Genomic DNA, 22465 nt, shown 5'->3' with positions numbered 1-22465 from the left:
AGGGGGGCGCGGCCCAGGCCCTGGCCGCGCCGCCCTATCATCTGGGCCCACCAAGGCTCCCCTCTGGTGGCTCTCGGGTGTTCTGGAAGCTTCGTGGAAAAATAGGATGCTGGGCATTGATTTCGTCATATTCCGAGAATATTTCCTTACTAGGATTTCTGAAACCAAAAACAGCAGAAAATAGGAACTGGCCCTTCGGCATCTCGTCAATAGGTTAGTTCCGGAAAACGCATCAAAACGATATAAAGGGTGAACAAAACATGTAGGTATTGTCATAAAACAAGCATGGAACATAAGAAATTATAGATACGTTTGAGACGTATCAAGCATCCCCAAGCTTAGTTCCTACTCGCCCTCGAGTAGGTAAACGATAACAATGATAATTTCTTAAGTGACATGCTACCAACATAATCTTGATCAACATTATTGTAAAGCATATGAGATGAATGCAGCGATTCAAAGCAATGATAAAGACAATGAGTAAACAACTGAATCATATAGCAAAGACTTTTCATGAATAGTACTTTCAAGACAAGCATCAATAAGACTTGCATAACAGTTAACTCATAAGCAATAAATTCTTAGTAGAAGGCATTGAAGCAACACAAAGGATGATTAAGTTTCAGCAATTGCTTTCAACTTGTAACATGTATATCTCATGGATAATTGTCAACATAAAGCAATATAACAAGTGCAATAGGTAAACATGTAAGAATCAATGCACAGTTGACACAAGTGTTTGCTTCTAAGATAGAAGGAAGTAGGTAAACTGACTCAACAATAAAGTAAAAGAAAGGCCCTTCGCAGAGGGAAGCAGGGATTAAATCATGTGCTAGAGCTTTTCAAGTTTTGAAATCATATAGAGAGCATAAAAGTAAAGTTTTGAGAGGTGTTTGTTGTTGTCAACGAATGGTAAAGGGTACTCTAACTACCTTATCAACCAGACTTTCAAGAGCGGCTCCCATGAAGGACGTTATCTCTACCAGCAAGGTAGACCATCCCTCTTCTCTTTTGTTTACACATGTACTTTAGTTTAGTTTTTATTTTTTATTTTTTTTAGATGACACTCCTCCCAACCTTTGCTTACACAAGCCATGGCTAACCGAATCCTCGGGTGCCTTCCAACATTCACATACCATGGAGGAGTGTCTATTTCCAAAATTAAGTTGCTTACTGATGAATCAGAGCAAAACATGTGAAGAGAATTATTAATGCAAGTTAATTAATTGGGGCTGGGAACCCCATTCCCAGCTCTTTTTGCAAAGTTATTGGATAAGCGGATATGCCACTAGTCCATTGTGAAAGTCTGTCAAAAGTAAATGACAAGATCGAAAGATAAAACACCACATACTTCCTCATGAGCTATAAAACATTGACACAAATAAGAGATAATAGCTTTTGAATTGTTTAAAGGTAGCACATGAAGTATTTGCTTGGAATGGCAGAGAAATACCATGTAGTAGGTAGGTATGGTGGACACAAATGGCATAGTTTTTGGCTCAAGGATTTGGATGCACGATAAGAATTCCTCTCAATACAAGGCTAGGCTAGCAAGGTTGTTTGAAGCAAACTCAAGTATAAAACGGTGCAGCAAGACTCACATATGAACATATTGAAAACATTATAAGACTTTACATCGTCTCCTTGTTGTTCAAACACCTCAACCAGAAAATATCTAGACTCTAGAGAAACCAATCATGCAAACCAAATTTTAACAAGCTCTATGTAGTTCTTCATTAATAGGTGCAAAGTACATGATGCAAGAGCTTAAACATGAGCACAACAATTGCCAAGTATCAAGTTATTCAAGACATCATACCAATTACTACATGTAGCATTTCCCGTTTCCAACCATATAGCAATGAACGAAGCAGTTTCAACCTTCGCCATGAACATTAAAAGCTAAGAACACATGTGTTCACATGAACCAGCGGAGCGTGTCTCTCTCCCACACAAGCATTTATTCAAACAAAAACAAAAACAAAAACAAACAGACGCTCCAAGCAAAGTACATAAGATGTGACCGAATAAAAATATAGTTTCAAGAGAAGAAACCTGATAATTTGTCGATGAAGAAGGGGATGCCTTGGGCATCCCCAAGCTTAGATGCTTGAGTCTTCTTATAATATCCAGGGATGAACCATGGGGGCATCCCCAAGCTTAGACTCTTCACTCTTCTTGATCATAGTATATCATCCTCCTCTCTTGACCCTTGAAAACTTCCTCCACACCAAACTCGAAACAAACTCATTAGAGGGTTAGTGCATAATTAAAAATTCACATGTTCAGAGGTGACACAATCATTCTTAACACTTCTGGACATTTCCCAAAGCTACTGGAAGGTAATGGAACAAAGAAATCCACCCAACACAGCGAAAGAAGCAATGCGAAATAAAAGGCAGAATCTGTCAAAACAGAACAGTCCGTAAAGACGAATTTTATTTAGGCACCAGACTTGCTCAGATGAAAATGCCCAAATTGAATGAAAGTTGCGTACATATCTGAGGATCACGCACGTAAATTGGCAGATTTTTCTGAGTTACCTACAGAGAATTCTGCCCAGATTCGTGACAGACAGAAATCTGTTTCCGCGCAGTAATCCAAATCTAGTATGAACCTTGCTATCAAAGACTTTACTTGGCACAACAATGCAATAAAATAAGATAAGGAGAGGTTGCTACAGTAGTAACAACTTCCAAGACTCAAATATAAAACAAAGTACTGTAGTAAAATAAACACATGGGTTATCTGCCAAGAAGTGCTTTCTTTATAGCCATTAAGATGGGCTCAGCAATTTTAACGATGCTCGCACAAGAAATAAGAGTTGAAGCAAAAGAGAGCATCAAGAAGCAAATTCAAAACACATTTAAGTCTAACATGCTTCCTATGCATAGGAATCTTGTAAATAAACAAGTTCATGAAGAGCAAAGTAACAAGCATAGGAAGATAAAACCAGTGTAACTTCAAAAATTTCAGCATATAGAGAGGTGTTTTAGTAACATGAAAATTTCTACAACCATATTTTCCTCTCTCATAATAACTTTCAGTGGCATCATGAACAAACTCAACAATATAAGTATCACATAAAGCATTCTTATTCACATGCATAAAATTATTACTCTCCACATAGGCATAATCAATTTTATTAGTTGTAGTGGGAGCAAATTCAACAAAGTAGCTATCATTATTATTCTCATCATCAAATATAGGAGGCATATTGTAATCATAATTAAACTTATCCTCCACAACAGGCGGTACTAAAAGACTACTATCAATATAATCATCATAAATAGGAGGCAAAGTATCATCAAAGTAAATTTTCTCCTCAATGCTTGGCGGACTAAAAAGATCATGCTCATCAGAACCAGCTTCCCCAAGCTTAGAATTTTCTATATCATTAGCAACAATGGTATTCAAAGTGTTCATACTAATATGTTCCATGGGTTTTTAAATTTTCGCATCAAACCATCCATGTCTTAAATCAGGAAATAGAATAAGAAGCTCATTGTTGTCCATTATGCCTAACTAGTGTAAACAAGAAACAAAAAGATGCAATTGCAGGATCTAAAGGAAATAGCTTCAAGCACACACACAACGGCAACAGAAAAGTACTTTACCTGGGACCGGAGTATGAGTGCCTTTTACCTTTCCTCCCCGGCAACGGCGCCAGAAAATAGCTTGATGTCTACGGGTGCTTCTATTCTTGTAGACAGTGTTGGGCCTCCAAGAGCAGAGGTTTGTAGAACAGCAGCAAGTTTCCCTTAAGTGGATCACCCAAGGTTTATCGAACTCAGGGAGGAAGAGGTCAAAGATATTCCTCTCAAGCAACCCTGCAACCACAAAGCAAGAAGTCTCTTGTGTCCCCAACACACCTAATAGGTGCACTAGTTCGGCGAAGAGATAGTGAAATACAAGTGGTATGAATGAATATGAGCAAGAGGTACGGCGCCGAGAAAAAGTGCTTGCTGGCGTGCGATTGATGGTAGTAATATTGCAGAAGTAAAGATGCGAAAACAGTAAACAAGCAGCGTTAGCAGTATTTAGGAACAAGGCCTAGGGATCATACTTTCACTAGTGGACACTCTCAACATTGATCACATAACAGAATAAATAAATAGATGCTAGACTCTACACCCTCTTGTTGGATGATGAACACCACTAACTGTGTAGGATTACACGAACCCTCAATGCCGGAGTTAACAAGCTCCACAATATTCATTGTTCATATTTAAATAACCTTAGAGTGCATGACAGATCAACATAACCAAACCAAGTACTAACATAGCATGCACACTGTCACCTTCACACTACGAAAGGAGGAATAGATCACATCAATACTATCATAGCAATAGTTAACTTCATAATCTACAAGAGATCACAATCATAGCCTACGCCAAGTACTACACGATGCACACACTGTCACCATTACACCGTGCAGGAGGAATAAACTACTTTAATAACATCACTAGAGTAGCACACAGATAAATTGTGATACAAAACACATTGCAATCATAAACGGATATAAATAAGCACTTCACTATGCCATTCATAACAGTGAATAAGTATTCTGTGAAATATAGCCTAAGAGACCCACACGGTGCACACACTGTCACCTTTACACACGTGGGACAAGGAGTCTCCGGAGATCACATAAGTAAAACCCACTTGACTAGCATAATGACATCTAGATTACAAGCATCATCATATGAATCTCAATCATGTAAGGCAGCTCATGAGATTATTGTATTGAAGTACATAGGAGAGAGATTAACCACATAGCTACCGGTACAGCCCTTAGCCTCGATGGAGAACTACTCCCTCCTCATGGGAGACAGCAGCGTTGATGAAGATGGTGGTGGTGTCGATGGAGAAGCCTTCCGGGGGCACTTCCCCGTCCCGGCGGCGTGCCGGAACAGAGACTCCTGTCCCCCAGATCTTGGCTTCGCGATGGCGCCGGCTCTGGAAGGTTTCTCGTACCGTGGCTTTTCCATCTCGAGGTTTTAGGTCAGGGACCTTTATATAGGCGAAGAGGCGGAGTCGGAAGGTCGACGAGGCAGTGACACAACATGGGGGCGCGGCCCAGGCCCTGGCCGCGCCGCCCTATCATCTGGGCCCACCAGGGCTCCCCTCTGGTGGCTCTCGGGTGTTCTGGAAGCTTCGTGGAAAAATAGAATGTTGGGCATTGATTTCGTCCGATTCCGAGAATATTTTCTTACTAGGATTTCTGAAACCAAAAACAGCAGAAAACAGGAACTGGCCCTTCGGCATCTCGTCAATAGGTTAGTTCCGGAAAACGCATCAAAACGATATAAAGGGTGAACAAAACATGTAGGTATTGTCATAAAACAAACAAGCATGGAACATAAGAAATTATAGATACGTTTAAGACGTATCAGCAGGGCAGGGCGGATTACGCACAAAGAGCCGATGCATCAAGAGAGCTCGCAAGGAACCGCAAACCTCTTCATTGAACCAGGAGATTTCGAATGTAATTACCCTCCATACTCTCGTTGGCTCATATTTCATGCTAACCTATTGCTGTTCTCATCGGCTAACCACTTCCTTTGCAGACTGATGACCCCTCTAGTGGGGAAGTCGAGGAAGTGCTGATGCCATCCGCCACCCTGGACCTAGCAACTCCTAAAAGTGTAGCTGACAAGGTTGCCAACTTGGCCAAGCCCACAACAGAAACACAAGAGCCGATCACCTCTTCATCGGCTTCTCCTCTGGTCTTAGGAGAGGTACACTCCCTTTCCTTAGCTCTACCTTTCTCTTTCGCTGTATACTGACGTTGTTCTTGTTGTTCGTCAGGGTTATGACCTCTCGAGCTTGCTAACGTTCGACCTTGAGTCCATCGAACCAGCTACATCTAAAGCAAGTGAAGAGTCAGGACCCAGCGCTACACATAGTCAACTCCAGCATCTCAAGGCCCTGCTCTCCTCCTCAATTGAGACATTAGTTGAAGACCCCAAAGAAGTGAAGAGCATTCTTGAAGACATCCAGCCTCATCTCCCGGTGACGTGCAGGTGAAACTCTGGCCAGTCGTGACTCTGTCTGCCTACAGGTCAAGGGTGAAATTGGCTCGTCAGAGAATCGGCCTACGCCACGCCCAGCTTCCGTTGAAAGCCGATATTGTAGACAAATGTCAGCGGCTTAATGAGAAGAAGGCAGCTTTGGACGCCAAAACTGACACCTCTGTCAGCACTACTGAACTTGAGACCTTGCGAAAGGAGTTGGAGGACCTTGAAGAGAGGGTCCGGGCAACCAAACAGCTCATCCAAAATAAGGAAGTCCTTATTGCCCACTCCCACGAGGAAGCAGAAGGCCTCAAAGCTGAACTGAAGACTGATCTGGCCGAAATACGTGCTGAACAAGCAGCTGGTGACAAGCAAGGACGAAGATGATGAGGCCGAGATCGCCGAGGTGGACCGTGTTCGTGCTAACGCCCTCCATGCTCTTGAGGCATTCCTTCAGTAGAGATTCTCTATGTACCCTGATAACTACTCAATTGAGCTTGTACCTCTGCTTATAACAGTTTGTACCTCTAGAGTCGATGGCTGTGCATCGGCTTTTTAGTCTAAAGTCGATGTCCGTGCATCGGCTGTGCATAATTTTTTTTATTTTTTACTGGCTGGATTTTTTACTGGCCGATCGATTTCATGCATCGGCCCCCCACATTTCAATGTCCATCATCCCACATACTTGGGAAATATTTCTTGAGATGCTAGCCATTGACAGCCGCTGGGCACAAACTTCGTAGCCTCGTACCTTATCCGTTTAAGTGCCCCCCGAGCCGAATCTTTCAAGTAATTGAAGATATCGGCTCTCCAGTCATCTGGCTCCAGTAACTGTACTTGAAAATCGGTTACATCTGCCACGTCCTTGTAGCCTGGCGCCATTTGTGCGAGATCATTTGCTTTTATTTTTTGGGGCCGATCGCAGGGATCGGCCTTGCCACGCACGTCCATTGCCTCTAGCCTTGCTACTCTGTCAGGCCGGTGGATAAGACCAGCCTCACCCCGTTTTTTGAAGCTTCGATGCGCTCACAGCCGTCCAAACTGATTCCAGAGATCGGCTCTTGGTCGTCTGCATCCCAAATATTCATGCCAGCTAGTGAGATCTCGATCGAGTCATCTGCATGAACGACCTCCACTTCATCTCCATCCCACTGTATCAGGCATTGGTGCATTGTAGATGGAATGCAGCAATTCGCGTGAATCCAATCCCTCCCTAGCAGGACAGCGTAGGTGCTTTTGCTGTCGACGATGAAGAATGACGTAGGGATGGTTTTTCGGCCCACGGTTAGATCTACGTTCAGAATGCCTTGCGCTTCTGATGCTTGGCCGTTAAAATCGCTTAGTGTGACGTTGGTCTTGATCAGATCTGTGTTAGAGTGTCCCAAATGCCGTAGCATGGAGTATGGCATTATGTTGACTGCCGCTCCCGTGTCAACCAACATCTTGTTGACAGGCTGCCCATTGATATAACCTCTTAGGTACAGGGCCTTCAAGTGCCTGTAGCTCCTCTCTCGTGGCTTTTCAAAGATAACCGGCCGTGGACCGCAGTCAAACTGTGCTACTGGCACTTCTTCAGTTCTTGGAGCACAAAACTCTGACGGGAGCATGAACACCATGTTTGTATCAGCCGATGTCTTTGCATCGGCTTTTGTCTGCTTGGGGCGCTGATGTCTACGTTCCCCCTCCTTTCCTGTAGACAGTGTTGGGCCTCCAAGAGCAGAGGTTTGTAGAACAGCAGCAAGTTTTCCCTTAAGTGGATCACCCAAGGTTTATCGAACTCAGGGAGGAAGAGGTCAAAGATATCCCTCTCATGCAACCCTGCAACCACAAAGCAAGAAGTCTCTTGTGTCCCCAACACACCTAATAGGTGCACTAGTTCGGCGAAGAGATAGTGAAATACATGTGGTATGAATATATATGAGCAGTAGCAACGGTGCCAGAAAATAGCTTGCTGGCGTGTAGTTGATGGTGGTAGTATTGCAGCAGTAGTAACGCAGTAAAACAGTAAACAAGCAGCGATAGCAGTATTTAGGAACAAGGCCTAGGGATTACACTTTCACTAGTGGACACTCTCAACATCGATCACATAACAGAATAGATAAATGCATACTCTACACTTTTGTTGGATGATGAACACATTGTGTAGGATTACACGAACCCTCAATGCCGGAGTTAACAAGCTCCACAATTAATGTTCATATTTTAGTAACCTTATAGTGTAAGATAGATCAACATAACCAAATAGATCACATCAATACCATCATAGTAATAGTTAACTTCACAATCTACAAGAGATCATGATCATAGCCTACGACAAGAACCACATGGTGCACACACTAGTCACCTTTACACCATGCAGGAGGAATAGAATACTTTAATAACATCACTAGAGTAGCACATAGATGAATTGTGATACAAAACTCATATGAATCTCAATCATGTAAAGCAGCTCATGAGATTATTGTATTGAGGTACATGGGAGAGAGATGAACCACATAGCTACAGCGAAGCCCTCAGCCTCGGGGATGGATTACTCCCTCCTCATGGGAGCAGCAGCGGTGATGAAGATGGCGGTGGAGATGGCAGCGGTGTCGATGGAGAAGCCTTCCGGGGGCACTTCTCCGCTCCGGCAGCGTGCCGGAATAGAGACTCCTGTCCCCCAGATCTTGGCGTCGCGATGGCGGCGGCTCTGGAAGGTTTCTGTGGTTTTCGCCAATCGTGATAGGGTTTTCGATCCAGGGGCTTTATATAGGCGAAGAGGCGGCGCAGGAGGGCTTCTGGGGGGCCCACACTATAGGGGGGCGCGCCCCCCCTGGCCGCGCCGGGGTGTGGTGTGGGGCCCCCAGGGCTCCCCTCTGGTCCTTCCCGGGTGTTCTGGATGCTTCCGGTGAAAATAGGAACTTGGGCGTTGATTTCGTCCGATTCCGAGAATATTTCATTACTAGGATTTCTGAAACCAAAAACAGCAGAAAACAGGAACTGGCACTTCGGCATCTTGTTAATAGGTTAGTTCCAGAAAATGCACGAATATGACATAAAGTGTGCATAAAACATGTAGATAACATCAATAATGTGGCATGGAACATAAGAAATTATCGATACGTCGGAGACGTATCAGCATCCCCAAGCTTAGTTCTGCTCGTCCCGAGCAGGTAAAACGATAACACAGATAATTTCTGGAGTGACATGCCATCATAACCTTGATCATACTATTTGTAAAGCATATGTAGTGAATGCAGCGATCAAAACAATGTATATGACATGAGTAAACAAGTGAATCATAAAGCAAAGACTTTTCATGAATAGCACTTCAAGACAAGCATCAATAAGTCTTACATAAGAGTTAACTCATAAAGCAATAATTCAAAGTAAAGGCATTGAAGCAACACAAAAGAAGATTAAGTTTCAGCGGTCGCTTTCAACTTGTAACATGTATATCTCATGGATATTGTCAACATAGAGTAATATAATAAGTGCAATAAGCAAATATGTAGGAATCAATGCACAGTTCACACAAGTGTTTGCTTCTTGAGGTGGAGAGAAATAGGTGAACTGACTCAACATTGAAAGTAAAAGAATTGTCCTCCATAGAGGAAAAGCATCGATTGCTATATTTGTGCTAGAGCTTTGATTTTGAAAACATATAGAGAGCATAAAAAGTAAAATTTTGAGAGGTGTTTGTTGTTGTCAAAGAATGGTAATGGGTACACTAACTACCTCGCCAACCGGACTTTTAAGAGCGGCTCCCATGTTATTTTATTTTTGGGTGGCACTCCTTCCAACCTTTCTTTCACAAACCATGGCTAACCGAATCCTTCGGGTGCCTGCCAACAATCTCATACCATGAAGGAGTGCCTTTTTATTTTAGTTTTATTATGATGATGACACTCCCCCCAACCTTTGCTTACACAAGCCATGGCTAACCGAATCCTTCGGGTGCCGTCCAACAATCACATACCATGGAGGAGTGTCTATTTTTGTTAATTAATTTAGGACTGGGAATCCCATTGCCAGCTCTTTTTGCAAAATTATTGGATAAGCGGATGAAGCCACTAGTCCATATGAGAGTCCGTCAAAAGTAAATGACAAGGTTGAAAGCTAAACACCACATACTTCCTCATGAGCTATAAAACATTGACACAAATCAGAGGTGATAAATTTTGAATTGTTTAAAGGTAGCACTCAAGCAATTTACTTTGGAATGGCGGAAAATACCATGTAGTAGGTAGGTATGGTGGACACAAATGGCATAGTGGTTGGCTCAAGTATTTTGGATGCATGAGAAGTATTCCCTCTCGATACAAGGTTTAGGCTAGCAAGGCTTATTTGAAACAAACACAAGGATGAACCGGTGCAGCAAAACTCACATAAAAGACATATTGTAAACATTATAAGACTCTACACCGTCTTCCTTGTTGTTCAAACTCAATACTAGAAATTATCTAGACCTTAGAGAGACCAATTATGCAAACCAAATTTTAGCATGCTCTATGTATTTCTTCATTAATAGGTGCAAAGCATATGATGCAAGAGCTTAAACATGAGCACAACAATTGCCAAGTATCACATTACCCAAGACATTATAGCAATTTACTACATGTATCATTTTCCAATTCCAACCATATAACAATTTAACGAAGCAGTTTCAACCTTCGCCATGAATATTAAGAGCTAAGAACACATGTGTTCATACGAACCAGCGGAGCATGTCTCTCTCCCACACAAGCATTTATTCAACAAAAACAAAAACAAGAAACATACTGACGCTCCAAGAAAAGCACATAAGATGTGACCGAATAAAAATATAGTTTCAAGAGAAGGAACCTGATAATTTGTCGATGAAGAAGGGGATGCCTTGGGCATCCCCAAGCTTAGACGCTTGAGTCTTCTTGAAATATGTAGGGATGAACCACCGGGGCATCCCCAAGCTTAGACTTTTCACTCTTCTTGATCGTAGTATATCATCCTCCTCTCTTGACCCTTGAAAACTTCCTTCACACCAAACTTCTCATAAACTTCATTAGAGGGGTTAGTACATAATCAAAAACTCACATGTTCAGAGGTGACACAATCATTCTTAACACTTCTGGACATTGCTCAAAGCCACTGGAAGGTAATGGAACAAAGAAATCCACACAACACAGCGAAAGAGGCAATGCGAAATAAAAGGCAGAATCTGTCAAAACAGAACAGTCCGTAAAGACGAATTTCTAATAAATACTTCCATTGCTCAGATCAGAAAACTCAAAACTAATGAAAGTTGCGTACATATCTGAGGAACACGCACGTAAATTGGCATATTTTTCTGATTTTTCTACAGAGAGAAAATCCCAGACTCGTGACAGATAGAAATCTGTTTCTGCGCAGAAATCCAAATCTAGTATCAACCTTCGATTAGAGGCTTCACTTGGCACAAAAAAACACAAAACTAAGATAAGGAGAGGTTGCTACAGTAGTAAACAACTTCCAAGACACAAAATAAAAACAAAGTACTGTAGCAAAATAACACATGGGTTATCTCCCAAGAAGTTCTTTCCTTAATAGCCATTAAGATGGGCTCAGCAGTTTTAATGATGCACTCGCAAGAAATAGTATTTGAAGCAAAAGAGAGCATCAAGAGGCAAATTAAAAACAACTTTAAGTCTAACATGCTTCCTATGCAAAGGAATCTTGTAAATAAACAAGTTCATGAAGAGCAAAGTAACAAGCATAGGAGGATAAAACAAGTGTAGCTTCAAAAATTTCAGCACATAGAGAGGTGTTTTAGTAACATGAAAATTTCTACAACCATATTTTCCTCTCTCATAATAACTTTCAGTAGCAACATGAGCAAACTCAACAATATAACCATCACATAAATCATTCTTATCATGAGTCTCATGCATAAAATAATTACTCTCCACATAAGCATAGTTATTCTTATCAATTGTAGTAGGAGCAAATTCAACAAAGTAGCTATCATTATTATTCTCATCAACAAATATAGGAGGCATATTGTAATCATAATCAAATTTATCCTCCATAACAGGCGGTAACAAAAGACTACTATCATTATAATCATCATAAATAGGAGGCAAAGTATCATCAAAGTAAATTTCCTCCTCAATTCTTGGGGGACTAAAAATATCATGCTCATCAAAGCCAGCTTCCCCAAGCTTAGAATTTTCCATATCATTAGCAACAATGGTGTTCAAAGTGTTCATACTAATATCATTGCTACTAGCATGCAAATAAGGTTCCATAGGTTTTTTAATTTTCGCATTAAACCATTCATGTCTTGACTCAGGAAATAGTACAAAGAGCTCACAGATGTTTTCCATTATGCCTTACTAGTATAAAACAAGAAACAAAAAGATGCAATTGCAGGATCTAAAGGAAATAGCTTCGAGTACTTACAGCGCCGGGAAATAGCTTAGTAGCCGAGATCCGGAGTGTGAGTACCTTTTACCTTTCCTCCCTGGCAACGGCGCCAGAAAATAGCTTGATGTCTACGTTCCCCCTCCTTTCCTGTAGACAGTGTTGGGCCTCCAAGAGCAGAGGTTTGTAGAACAGCAGCAAGTTTTCCCTTAAGTGGATCACCCAAGGTTTATCGAACTCAGGGAGGAAGAGGTCAAAGATATCCCTCTCATGCAACCCTGCAACCACAAAGCAAGAAGTCTCTTGTGTCCCCAACACACCTAATAGGTGCACTAGTTCGGCGAAGAGATAGTGAAATACAGGTGGTATGAATATATATGAGCAGTAGCAACGGTGCCAGAAAATAGCTTGCTGGCGTGTAGTTGATGGTGGTAGTATTGCAGCAGTAGTAACGCAGTAAAACAGTAAACAAGCAGCGATAGCAGTATTTAGGAACAAGGCCTAGGGATTACACTTTCACTAGTGGACACTCTCAACATCGATCACATAACAGAATAGATAAATGCATACTCTACACTTTTGTTGGATGATGAACACATTGCGTAGGATTACACGAACCCTCAATGCCGGAGTTAACAAGCTCCACAATTAATGTTCATATTTTAGTAACCTTATAGTGTAAGATAGATCAACATAACCAAATAGATCACATCAATACCATCATAGTAATAGTTAACTTCACAATCTACAAGAGATCATGATCATAGCCTACGACAAGAACCACATGGTGCACACACTAGTCACCTTTACACCATGCAGGAGGAATAGAATACTTTAATAACATCACTAGAGTAGCACATAGATGAATTGTGATACAAAACTCATATGAATCTCAATCATGTAAAGGAGCTCATGAGATTATTGTATTGAGGTACATGGGAGAGAGATGAACCACATAGCTACAGCGAAGCCCTCAGCCTCGGGGATGGATTACTCCCTCCTCATGGGAGCAGCAGCGGTGATGAAGATGGCGGTGGAGATGGCAGCGGTGTCGATGGAGAAGCCTTCCGGGGGCACTTCCCCGCTCCGGCAGCGTGCCGGAACAGAGACTCCTGTCCCCCAGATCTTGGCGTCGCGATGGCGGCGGCTCTGGAAGGTTTCTGTGGTTTTCGCCAATCGTGATAGGGTTTTCGATCCAGGGGCTTTATATAGGCGAAGAGGCGGCGCAGGAGGGCTTCTGGGGGGCCCACACTATAGGGGGGCGCGGCCCCCCCTGGCCGCGCCGGGGTGTGGTGTGGGGCCCCCAGGGCTCCCCTCTGGTCCTTCCCGGGTGTTCTGGATGCTTCTGGTGAAAATAGGAACTTGGGCGTTGATTTCGTCCGATTCCGAGAATATTTCGTTACTAGGATTTCTGAAACCAAAAACAGCAGAAAACAGGAACTGGCACTTCGGCATCTTGTTAATAGGTTAGTTCCAGAAAATGCACGAATATGACATAAAGTGTGCATAAAACATGTAGATAACATCAATAATGTGGCATGGAACATAAAAAATTATCGATACGTCGGAGACGTATCAGGCGCCATTCTTTCTTGTGTGGACGCGTCTCCGTTTCCAACGTTTGCTGAATTTTCACGGCCAGATCGGGCCGTGCCTTCCTCAACGTGTACAGGTACTGCGCCTCGGCTTCCTCCAAGTTACGTAGCCTCTGAACCCTCCGCTTTTGGGAATGACTGAGTCCATCAGGGCACCACCTTGGCCGGTGGTATCTATCTTCTTCTTCTTCTTCTTCTTCCGACTCCTCGAAGTCTTCCTCTCGAGATGGCTCAGCTCGTCGGTTCTGAGGTGGGAGAGGCCCTAGACGCTTGAACACTGAAACCTCACTTGCGCCCTTCTTCTGCTGTCTACATTCTGGGTAGTTGTCGATTGTAGGCAATCGGCTCATTCCTGAGTCCCAGCAGTGTTTGAAGAAAGGACAATCCCAGTGTCTGTCCATGTCTTCCTGCTCTCTTGACTTCTCCTTAGCGCAGTGCTCATATCTTTCGTCGTTTCTATCATACCGACGATATTTTCTGCTGTCAACATCAGACCGACGATATCTTTCGTCATCCATGTCGTACCGCCGACGTCGGTCGTACTGATGCTCATATTTATTCAGGAGATGCGCGGAGAGTGGTCGTTGGTACCGCACGTTTCTCACTTGTTCCTCGGTGAGGTACTGATGGCATGTAACTCACATGTTCGTTGGGAACCCCAAGAGGAAGGTATGATGCGCACAGCAGCAAGTTTTCCCTCAGAAAGAAACCAAGGTTTATCGAACCAGGAGGAGCCAAGAAGCACGTTGAAGGTTGATGGCGGCGGGATGTAGTGCGGCGCAACACCAGAGATTCCGGCGCCAACGTGGAACCTGCACAACACAACCAAAGTACTTTGCCCCAACGAAACAGTGAGGTTGTCAATCTCACCGGCTTGCTGTAACAAAGGATTAACCGTATTGTGTGGAAGATGATTGTTTGCAGAAAACAGTAAAACAAGTATTGCAGTAGATTGTATGCGATGTAAAGAATAGGACCGGGGTACACAGTTCACTAGAGGTGTCTCTCCCATAAGATAAACAGCATGTTGGGTGAACAAATTACAGTTGGGCAATTGACAAATAGAGAGGGCATAACAATGCACATACATGTCATGATGAGTACTGTGAGATTTAATTGGGCATTACGACAAAGTACATAGACCGCTATCCAGCATGCATCTATGCCTAAAAAGTCCACCTTCAGGTTATCATCCGAACCCCTTCCAGTATTAAGTTGCTAACAACAGACAATTGCATTAAGTATTGCGCGTAATGTAATCAGTGACTACATCCTTGAACATAGCACCAATGTTTTATCCCTAGTGGCAACAGCACATCCATAACCTTAGAGGTTCTTGTCACCCCTCCAGATTCACAGAGACATGAACCCACTATCGAGCATAAATACTCCCTCTTGGAGTTACTAGCATCAACTTGGCCAGAGCATCTACTAATAACGGAGAGCATGCAAGATCATAAACAACACATAAGTAATAACTTGATAATTAACATAACATAGTATTCTCTATCCATCGGATCCCGACAAACACAACATATAGAATTACAGATAGATGATCTTGATCATGTTAGGCAGCTCACAAGATCCAACAATGAAGCACAATGAGGAGAAGACAACCATCTAGCTACTGCTATGGACCCATAGTCCAGGGGTGAACTACTCACTCATCACTCCGGAGGCGACCATGGCGGTGAAGAGTCCTCCGGGAGATGAATCCCCTCTCCGGTAGGGTGCCGGAGGAGATCTCCAGAATCCCCCGAGATGGGATTGGCGGCGGCGGCGTCTCAGTAAGGTTTTCCGTATCATGGCTCTCGGTACTGGGGGTTTCGCGACGGAGGCTTTAAGTAGGCGGAAGGGCAGGTCAGGGGGCCACACGAGGGCCCCACACCACAGGTCGGCGCGGCCAAGGGCCAGGCCGCGCCGCCCTAGGGTTTGGCCGCCTCGTGGCCCCACTTCGTCTCCTCTTCGGTCTTCTGGAAGCTTCGTGGCAAAATAGGACCCTGGGCGTTGATTTCGTCCAATTCCGAGAATATTTCGTTACTAGGATTTCTGAAACCAAAAACAGAGAAAACTGAATCGGCACTTCGGCATCTTGTTAATAGGTTAGTTCCAGAAAATGCACGAATATGACATAAAGTGTGCATAAAACATGTAGATATCATCAATAATGTGGCATGGAACACAAGAAATTATCGATACGTCGGAGACGTATCAGGTACCGTCTGTCATCATATCGGGGCCGATCGCGTGGATCGGCCTCCTCCTTATCCTTGCCACTGGAATGACTGATGTCTTCTTTATCCTTGCCATGGCGGTCTACAGGCCCTGCCATGTTAACCTCGAATGAGAAACCTGGCTCGCACCCCGTGGAGTGATTGAGTTCCACCATGTTAACACCAGGAAAGGGGTGCATGTCTACTTTCATGGCAAACTGGCCGAGGATCAGACGGCCCTGTTCTATCGCCATTTGGATCTGCCGACGCAACTCTTTGCAGTCATTGGTGGCATGGATGAACGAGTGATGCCACTTGCAGTATGGTCTCTCGTTCATTTCTTGCGCCGTAGGGATTTTATGGCCTTCGGGTAACTTCAGCTGCTTTTCTTTCAGCAATAAATCGAATATCTGTTCAGTTTTGCTTATATCGAAGTCAAACCCTTTCGCAGGCCTGGTTGTTTCACCCATTTGCAGGACACGGGGACTGCCCCCCGAGCCCATTTAGCCACGGCGACTTCCTGGTCTTCTGCAAAGTCTTCAACTTCTTCTGCCTCGACCAGGCCTATCGGGCGCTTGAACTTGTCTTGGTACAATTCTGGGTGGCGCTGTTCATATAATGTTAATTTCTGAACCATGTGTGCCAGTGAATTGTATTCCACTTGGAAGGCCAGGTCTTTGATCGACGCTGCAAGGCCTACCACTGCCAGATCGACCGCTTCTTTCTCAGTTAAACGGACCGAATAACATCGGTTCTTGACAGTCCTAAAATGCTGAATGTAATCAGACACCGTCTCTCCCCGCTTCTGCCGCACCTGCGTCAGATCAACAATGCCAGCTTCGGTAGCTTCTGAGTGATATTGCACATTAAACTGCTCTTCCAGTTGCTTCCACGTCCGGACTGAATCTGGTGGCAACGAGGTGTACCACCCAAAAGCTGGTCCCGTGAGAGATTGCGCGAAAAACCTCACACGTAACTGGTCTGATGCTGAAATCATGCCCAACTGTGCTAGATATCGGCTCACATGCTCAATGGAGCTAGACCCTTCTGATCCACTGAACTTTGAGAATTCAGGGAGCCGATACTTGGGCGGCAGAGGGATCAGGTCATATTCGTTGGGATACGGCTTGGAATAGCCGCTTGTTCTCCTTTTTGGCAGGATACCGAACTGGTATCTCAAGATCGTGCTGATTTGTTCCATGGTATGAGCTGCAGGGGTTGAGCTTTCATGACTCGTTCCGGTGGCATATTTAGCTAGCCACGCCTGTTTATCGGCGTCTGCCCCGGAAATCCCTCCTGATCCAGAAATCCCTCCTGCTGTAATCTGGTTCGTGCGCGCCCAATTATTGCAGTCTGGCACGTATGTGCACACGTATCCATGTGGGATCTCTTTAGGTGGCTCATACAGGAATTGGTAATCGCCAGGATCACCTCCAACCTTGTAGACGACGTATGTCGGTGAACCCTATGGCTCTGGGGCTGCAAGCGTGAATGGCAGTTGCGGTCTGGTGTGGAACGGTGCCTCTCCCTGATGAGTTCCTAGGGCAGGTCCTGATGGGGAGTACTGATGCTTCATGATTTCCTGAACCACGCGAACCGCAATACGCTCCAAAGTGTTCACCAGGCTTTCAGAATGACGGTGTAGAGAATGAGCCACCATATAATTAACTTCTTGGCGCAGAGCCCTGGTGCGCTCCTCCGAAGGGAGAGACAGATCTACTCCATCGAGCACACCTTCGGGTGTGAATCCTTTGAACCTAATGCCATGTGCACGGGTCCTTTCGAAAGAGCCGATGAGATCGGCTTTGAAGAGAGCCTTAAGCTCATCATATTTCTTCTTGTGATCCGCAGGCAGATCTTCATACTTGACTGGTTCGTCCGACATCGTAGCTGCAGATGTTGACGTAGTTGGTGTAGAGTGTCCCACCGGGCGTGCCAGAATGTGTTGCCTGCCAAAACCCACCGGCGAGCAGCGACGAGCAACACGGAGAGCCGGGAGGCTCCCAGGACTGCTGGTGGGCCCTGGTCCCTCGGGCAACGGCCCGCAATGCTCTGGCACACGTCCTGACGGTCGCAAGGGCGTGCCACCTGACCTATACCTGGTCAGGAAGGTGTTGGATTGCTTCGATTAGCTTCCTGCATGGTAGACACGTAAACATTAAATACGAGCCCGATCGGCTCTCAGGTTGCCCTGTGAATCGGCTCAAAGAGCCGATTGCCCCATGGTTCACATTGGATTTACGATGACTGATGACCCACAAGTATAGGGGATCGCAACAGTCTTCGAGGGAAGTAAAACCCAATTTATTGATTCGACACAAGGGGAGACAAAGAATACTTGAAAGCCTTAACAGCGGAGTTGTCAATTCAGCTGCACCTGGAAACAGACTAGCTCGCAAGAGTTTATCAAGAGGTAATGCTTTATAGCAAAGAGTAGTAGTGAAATAACAGCAGCAGAGTAACAAAGACAGCAGTAGTGATTTTAGTAAACAGCAGGATTAAAATACTGTAGGCACGGGGACGGATGAACGGGCGTTGCATGGATGAGAGAAACTCATGTAACAATCATAGCAGGGCATTTGCAAATAATAATAAAACGGTGTCCAAGTACAAAGCAATCAATAGGCATGTGTTCCAATTATAGTCGTACGTGCTCGCAATGAGAAACTTGCACAACATCTTTTGTCCTACCAGCCGGTGGCAGCCGGGCCTCTAGGGAATCTACTGGATATTAAGTTACTCCTTTTAATAGAGTACCGGAGCAAAGCATTAACACTCCGTGAACACATGTGATCCTCACATCACTACCATCCCCTCCGGTTGTCCCGATTCTTGTCACTTCGGGGCCTTTGGTTCCGGACAGCGACATGTGTATACAACTTGCAGGTAAGATCATAAAACAATGAATATCATGATGAAACAATAACATGTTCAGATCTGAGATCATGGCACTCGGGCCCTAGTGACAAGCATTAAGCATAGCAAGTTGCAACAATATCATCAAAGTACCAATTACGGACACTAGGCACTATGCCATAACAATCTTATGCTATTACATGACCAATCTCATCCAATCCCTACCATCCCCTTCGGCCTACAGCGGGGGAATTACTCACACATGGATGGGGGAAACATGGCTGGTTGATGTAGAGGCGTTGGCGGTGATGATGGCGATGATCTCCTCCAATTCCCCGTCCCGGCGGAGTGCCATAACGGAGACTTCTGGCTCCCGCGACGGAGTTTCGCGATGTGGCGGCGTTCTGGAGGGTTTCTGGCGACTTCCACTTCTCTCCGTGCGTTTTTAGGTCGAGGCCAATAAGTAGTCCGAAGGAGGGCGTCGGAGGCCGGCCGAGGGGGCCACACCATAGGGCCGCGCGGGCCCCCCCTAGGCCGCGCCGCCTTATGGTGTGGGGCCCTCGGGCCTCCACTTGATTTTTCCTTCTGGCTCCGTCAGTATTCTGGGAAAATAGGGCCTTCTGCATAAATTCCGAGGATTTTCCTGAAAGTTGGATTTCTGCACAAAAACGAGACACCAGAACAGTTCTGCTGAAAACAGCGTTAGTCCGTGTTAGTTGCATCCAAAATACACAAATTAGAGGCAAAACAATAGCAAAAGTGTTCGGCAAAGTAGATACGTTTTGGACGTATCAACTCCCCCCAAGATTAGCTTATTGCTTGTCCTCAAGCAATTCAGTTAACAACTGAGCGATAAAAGAACTTTCACGAACACATTTGCTCATATGATGTATATATTCTCATGCTATGGCTAATACTTAAGCAGTTCATAATGAGATATATGCAAATAGGATCATCTAACAGCTATGTCAATCATGGAGAGGTACCAACAATTAATAATAAGCATCATGAATCATGTATATAAGCAGGATTGCAATGTTCATAAGAGAGTATGATAACGTGGTATCTCGCTTGCCCGTATTTGATCGGCAAAACATAAATGCCCAGGCACCTATGGAGTTCATAGAAAGACTAGAAGTAGTGATTGTCAAAGATAAAAGCATCAAAGTTATACCACAATCAATCATATTTTGAGACAAGCATATTATACTAAGAATGACAGTTGTGCTCTCAAGAAAGTGCTCAAAGAAAGGATGGAGACACAACATAAAAGTAAAAGATTTACCCTTCGCAGAGGGAAGCAGGGATTAACATGCGCTAGAGCTTTTCATTTGTAAAGCAGGAGTAAAATTATTTTGAGAGGTGTTTGTTGTTGTCAACGAATGGTAATGGGTACACTAACTACCTCGCCAACCGGACTTCCAAGAGCGGCTCCCATGAATTATTGCATATTTATGTGGCACTCCTTCCAACCTTTCTTACACAAACCATGGCTAACCGAATCCTCGGGTGCCTGCCAACAATCTCATACCATGAAGGAGTGCCTTTTTATTTTAGTTTTATTATGATGATGACACTCCCCCCAACCTTTGCTTACACAAGCCATGGCTAACCGAATCCTTCGGGTGCCATCCAACAATCACATACCATGGAGGAGTGTCTATTTAAGTTAATTAATTCGGGACTGGGAATCCCATTGCCAGCTCTTTTTGCAAAATTATTGGATAAGCGGATGTGCCACTAGTCCATATGAGAGTCCGTCAAAAGTAAATGACAAGGTTGAAAGCTAAACACCACATACTTCCTCATGAGCTATGAAACATAAACACAAATTGGGAAGCATTTTGAAGGTTTTAAAGGTAGCGCATGAGAATTTACTTGGAATGGTTTGAAATGCCATGCATAGGTATTTATGGTGGACACTCTGGAATAACTTGGTTTTCATGTGTTTGGAAGCACGAGCAGCGTTCCCGCTCAGTACAAGTGAAGGCTAGCAATAGACTAGGGAGCGACAAATCAAGAGAGCAGTAACTGTCATAATCATGCTTGCGGCAAAATAAATTAACGGAGGCATAAAAATGATACAAGAACTCTGAAGCAATATAGATCATCGAGGCTTAATTGACTTTTTGTTCAGTCATATGCATGCGTGAGCATGTGCCAAGTCGATATAAATTAATTATTCAGAGGAGGATACCACAATGCCATACTTACTTATGAATAAAACAATGCAAGCAAACATCCATGACATGCTACTCATATTAATAGATTGGAGCTAAACATGAGAGATCATAAACTACTAGACTTTCTCAAATAACATATACCTCACATGAACCAACTAAGCATGCTCACATGGATGAGTATATGTACAAAAATGAAAACAAATAGAGTTCATACCAGCCTCTCACCACAATCCAATTGTCGTAGATCGTCATTATTGCCTTTCACTTGTGTACCTTGGACAATATGAAATGAAAACCACGCTCCAGCCACCGAAGACCATTGAACTCAAGATGAACTTTACAAACTAAAGAAGAACCGCAAATATTTTTGGTGTTTTCGAATTTGGAAACAAGAACAAAAGGAAACAAACAAACAAAGCAAAATCTTTTTGGGTTTTCTTATAGCAAACTGGCAATAGCAAATAAAGCGAAACAAATGCAAGAAACCAAGATAAACAAATGGTGAAGAGAAACAGCAAAAATATTTTTGGTCTTTTTGTGTTTTAGGAAAGAAACAAAGCAAGAACAAGAAAATGAAAACTAAAAGAAACACAGAAAAACGAGATGGCAGAAATCTGCCAAAACCTGACAGCAGTACAGAAATCGATTTTTACAAAATCTTACGTTGCTCAGCTCGAAAAGTGTTCAACTAATGAAAGTTAGATAACAACCTGGGGAACCTGCACAAAAATTGGCAGCTCAAAATAACGTTCTGGCTGTGCGCACGAATTTTTCTAGTAACAGTCCAGAATCTGTTTTCAGGCAGCACTTCCCCAAATATCATCTCCCTCTCATTAGAAAACCACTCAAAGAGACTAAACAAGCATGTACAAGTATCCAGCAACCATAATATGCAAGGAATGAGTGATGCCGGTATACCTCCCCCCAAGCTTAGGCTTTTGGCCTAAGTGGAGATCAATCTCATCGACCCCATGAGGTAGTATCTCAGTAGTACGACGAAGATGGATCATCTTCCGGGTATGTGCTAGAAGAAGCACCCGGATACGTGACGGTGTAGTCGTAGGAGGGCTCGGCGTCCTCGGAGTCATGCTGCTAGTGGAAATCTTGTATCTTCATATGTTCATCCACCTCCTCCTTAGTGCGCGACCATGGTTGCCTGTCAATACAGAACAAACCTGGCTGGGGAAGAGGGATTTCTTTCTCATCCCCGTCAGCAAACAACATTCTATAGACCATATTATCTA

This window comes from Lolium perenne, chromosome 2 (genome assembly GCF_019359855.2).
Source record: "Lolium perenne isolate Kyuss_39 chromosome 2, Kyuss_2.0, whole genome shotgun sequence".
NCBI lineage: Eukaryota > Viridiplantae > Streptophyta > Magnoliopsida > Poales > Poaceae > Lolium > Lolium perenne.
Note: the sequence above shows the minus strand (reverse complement) of the source record.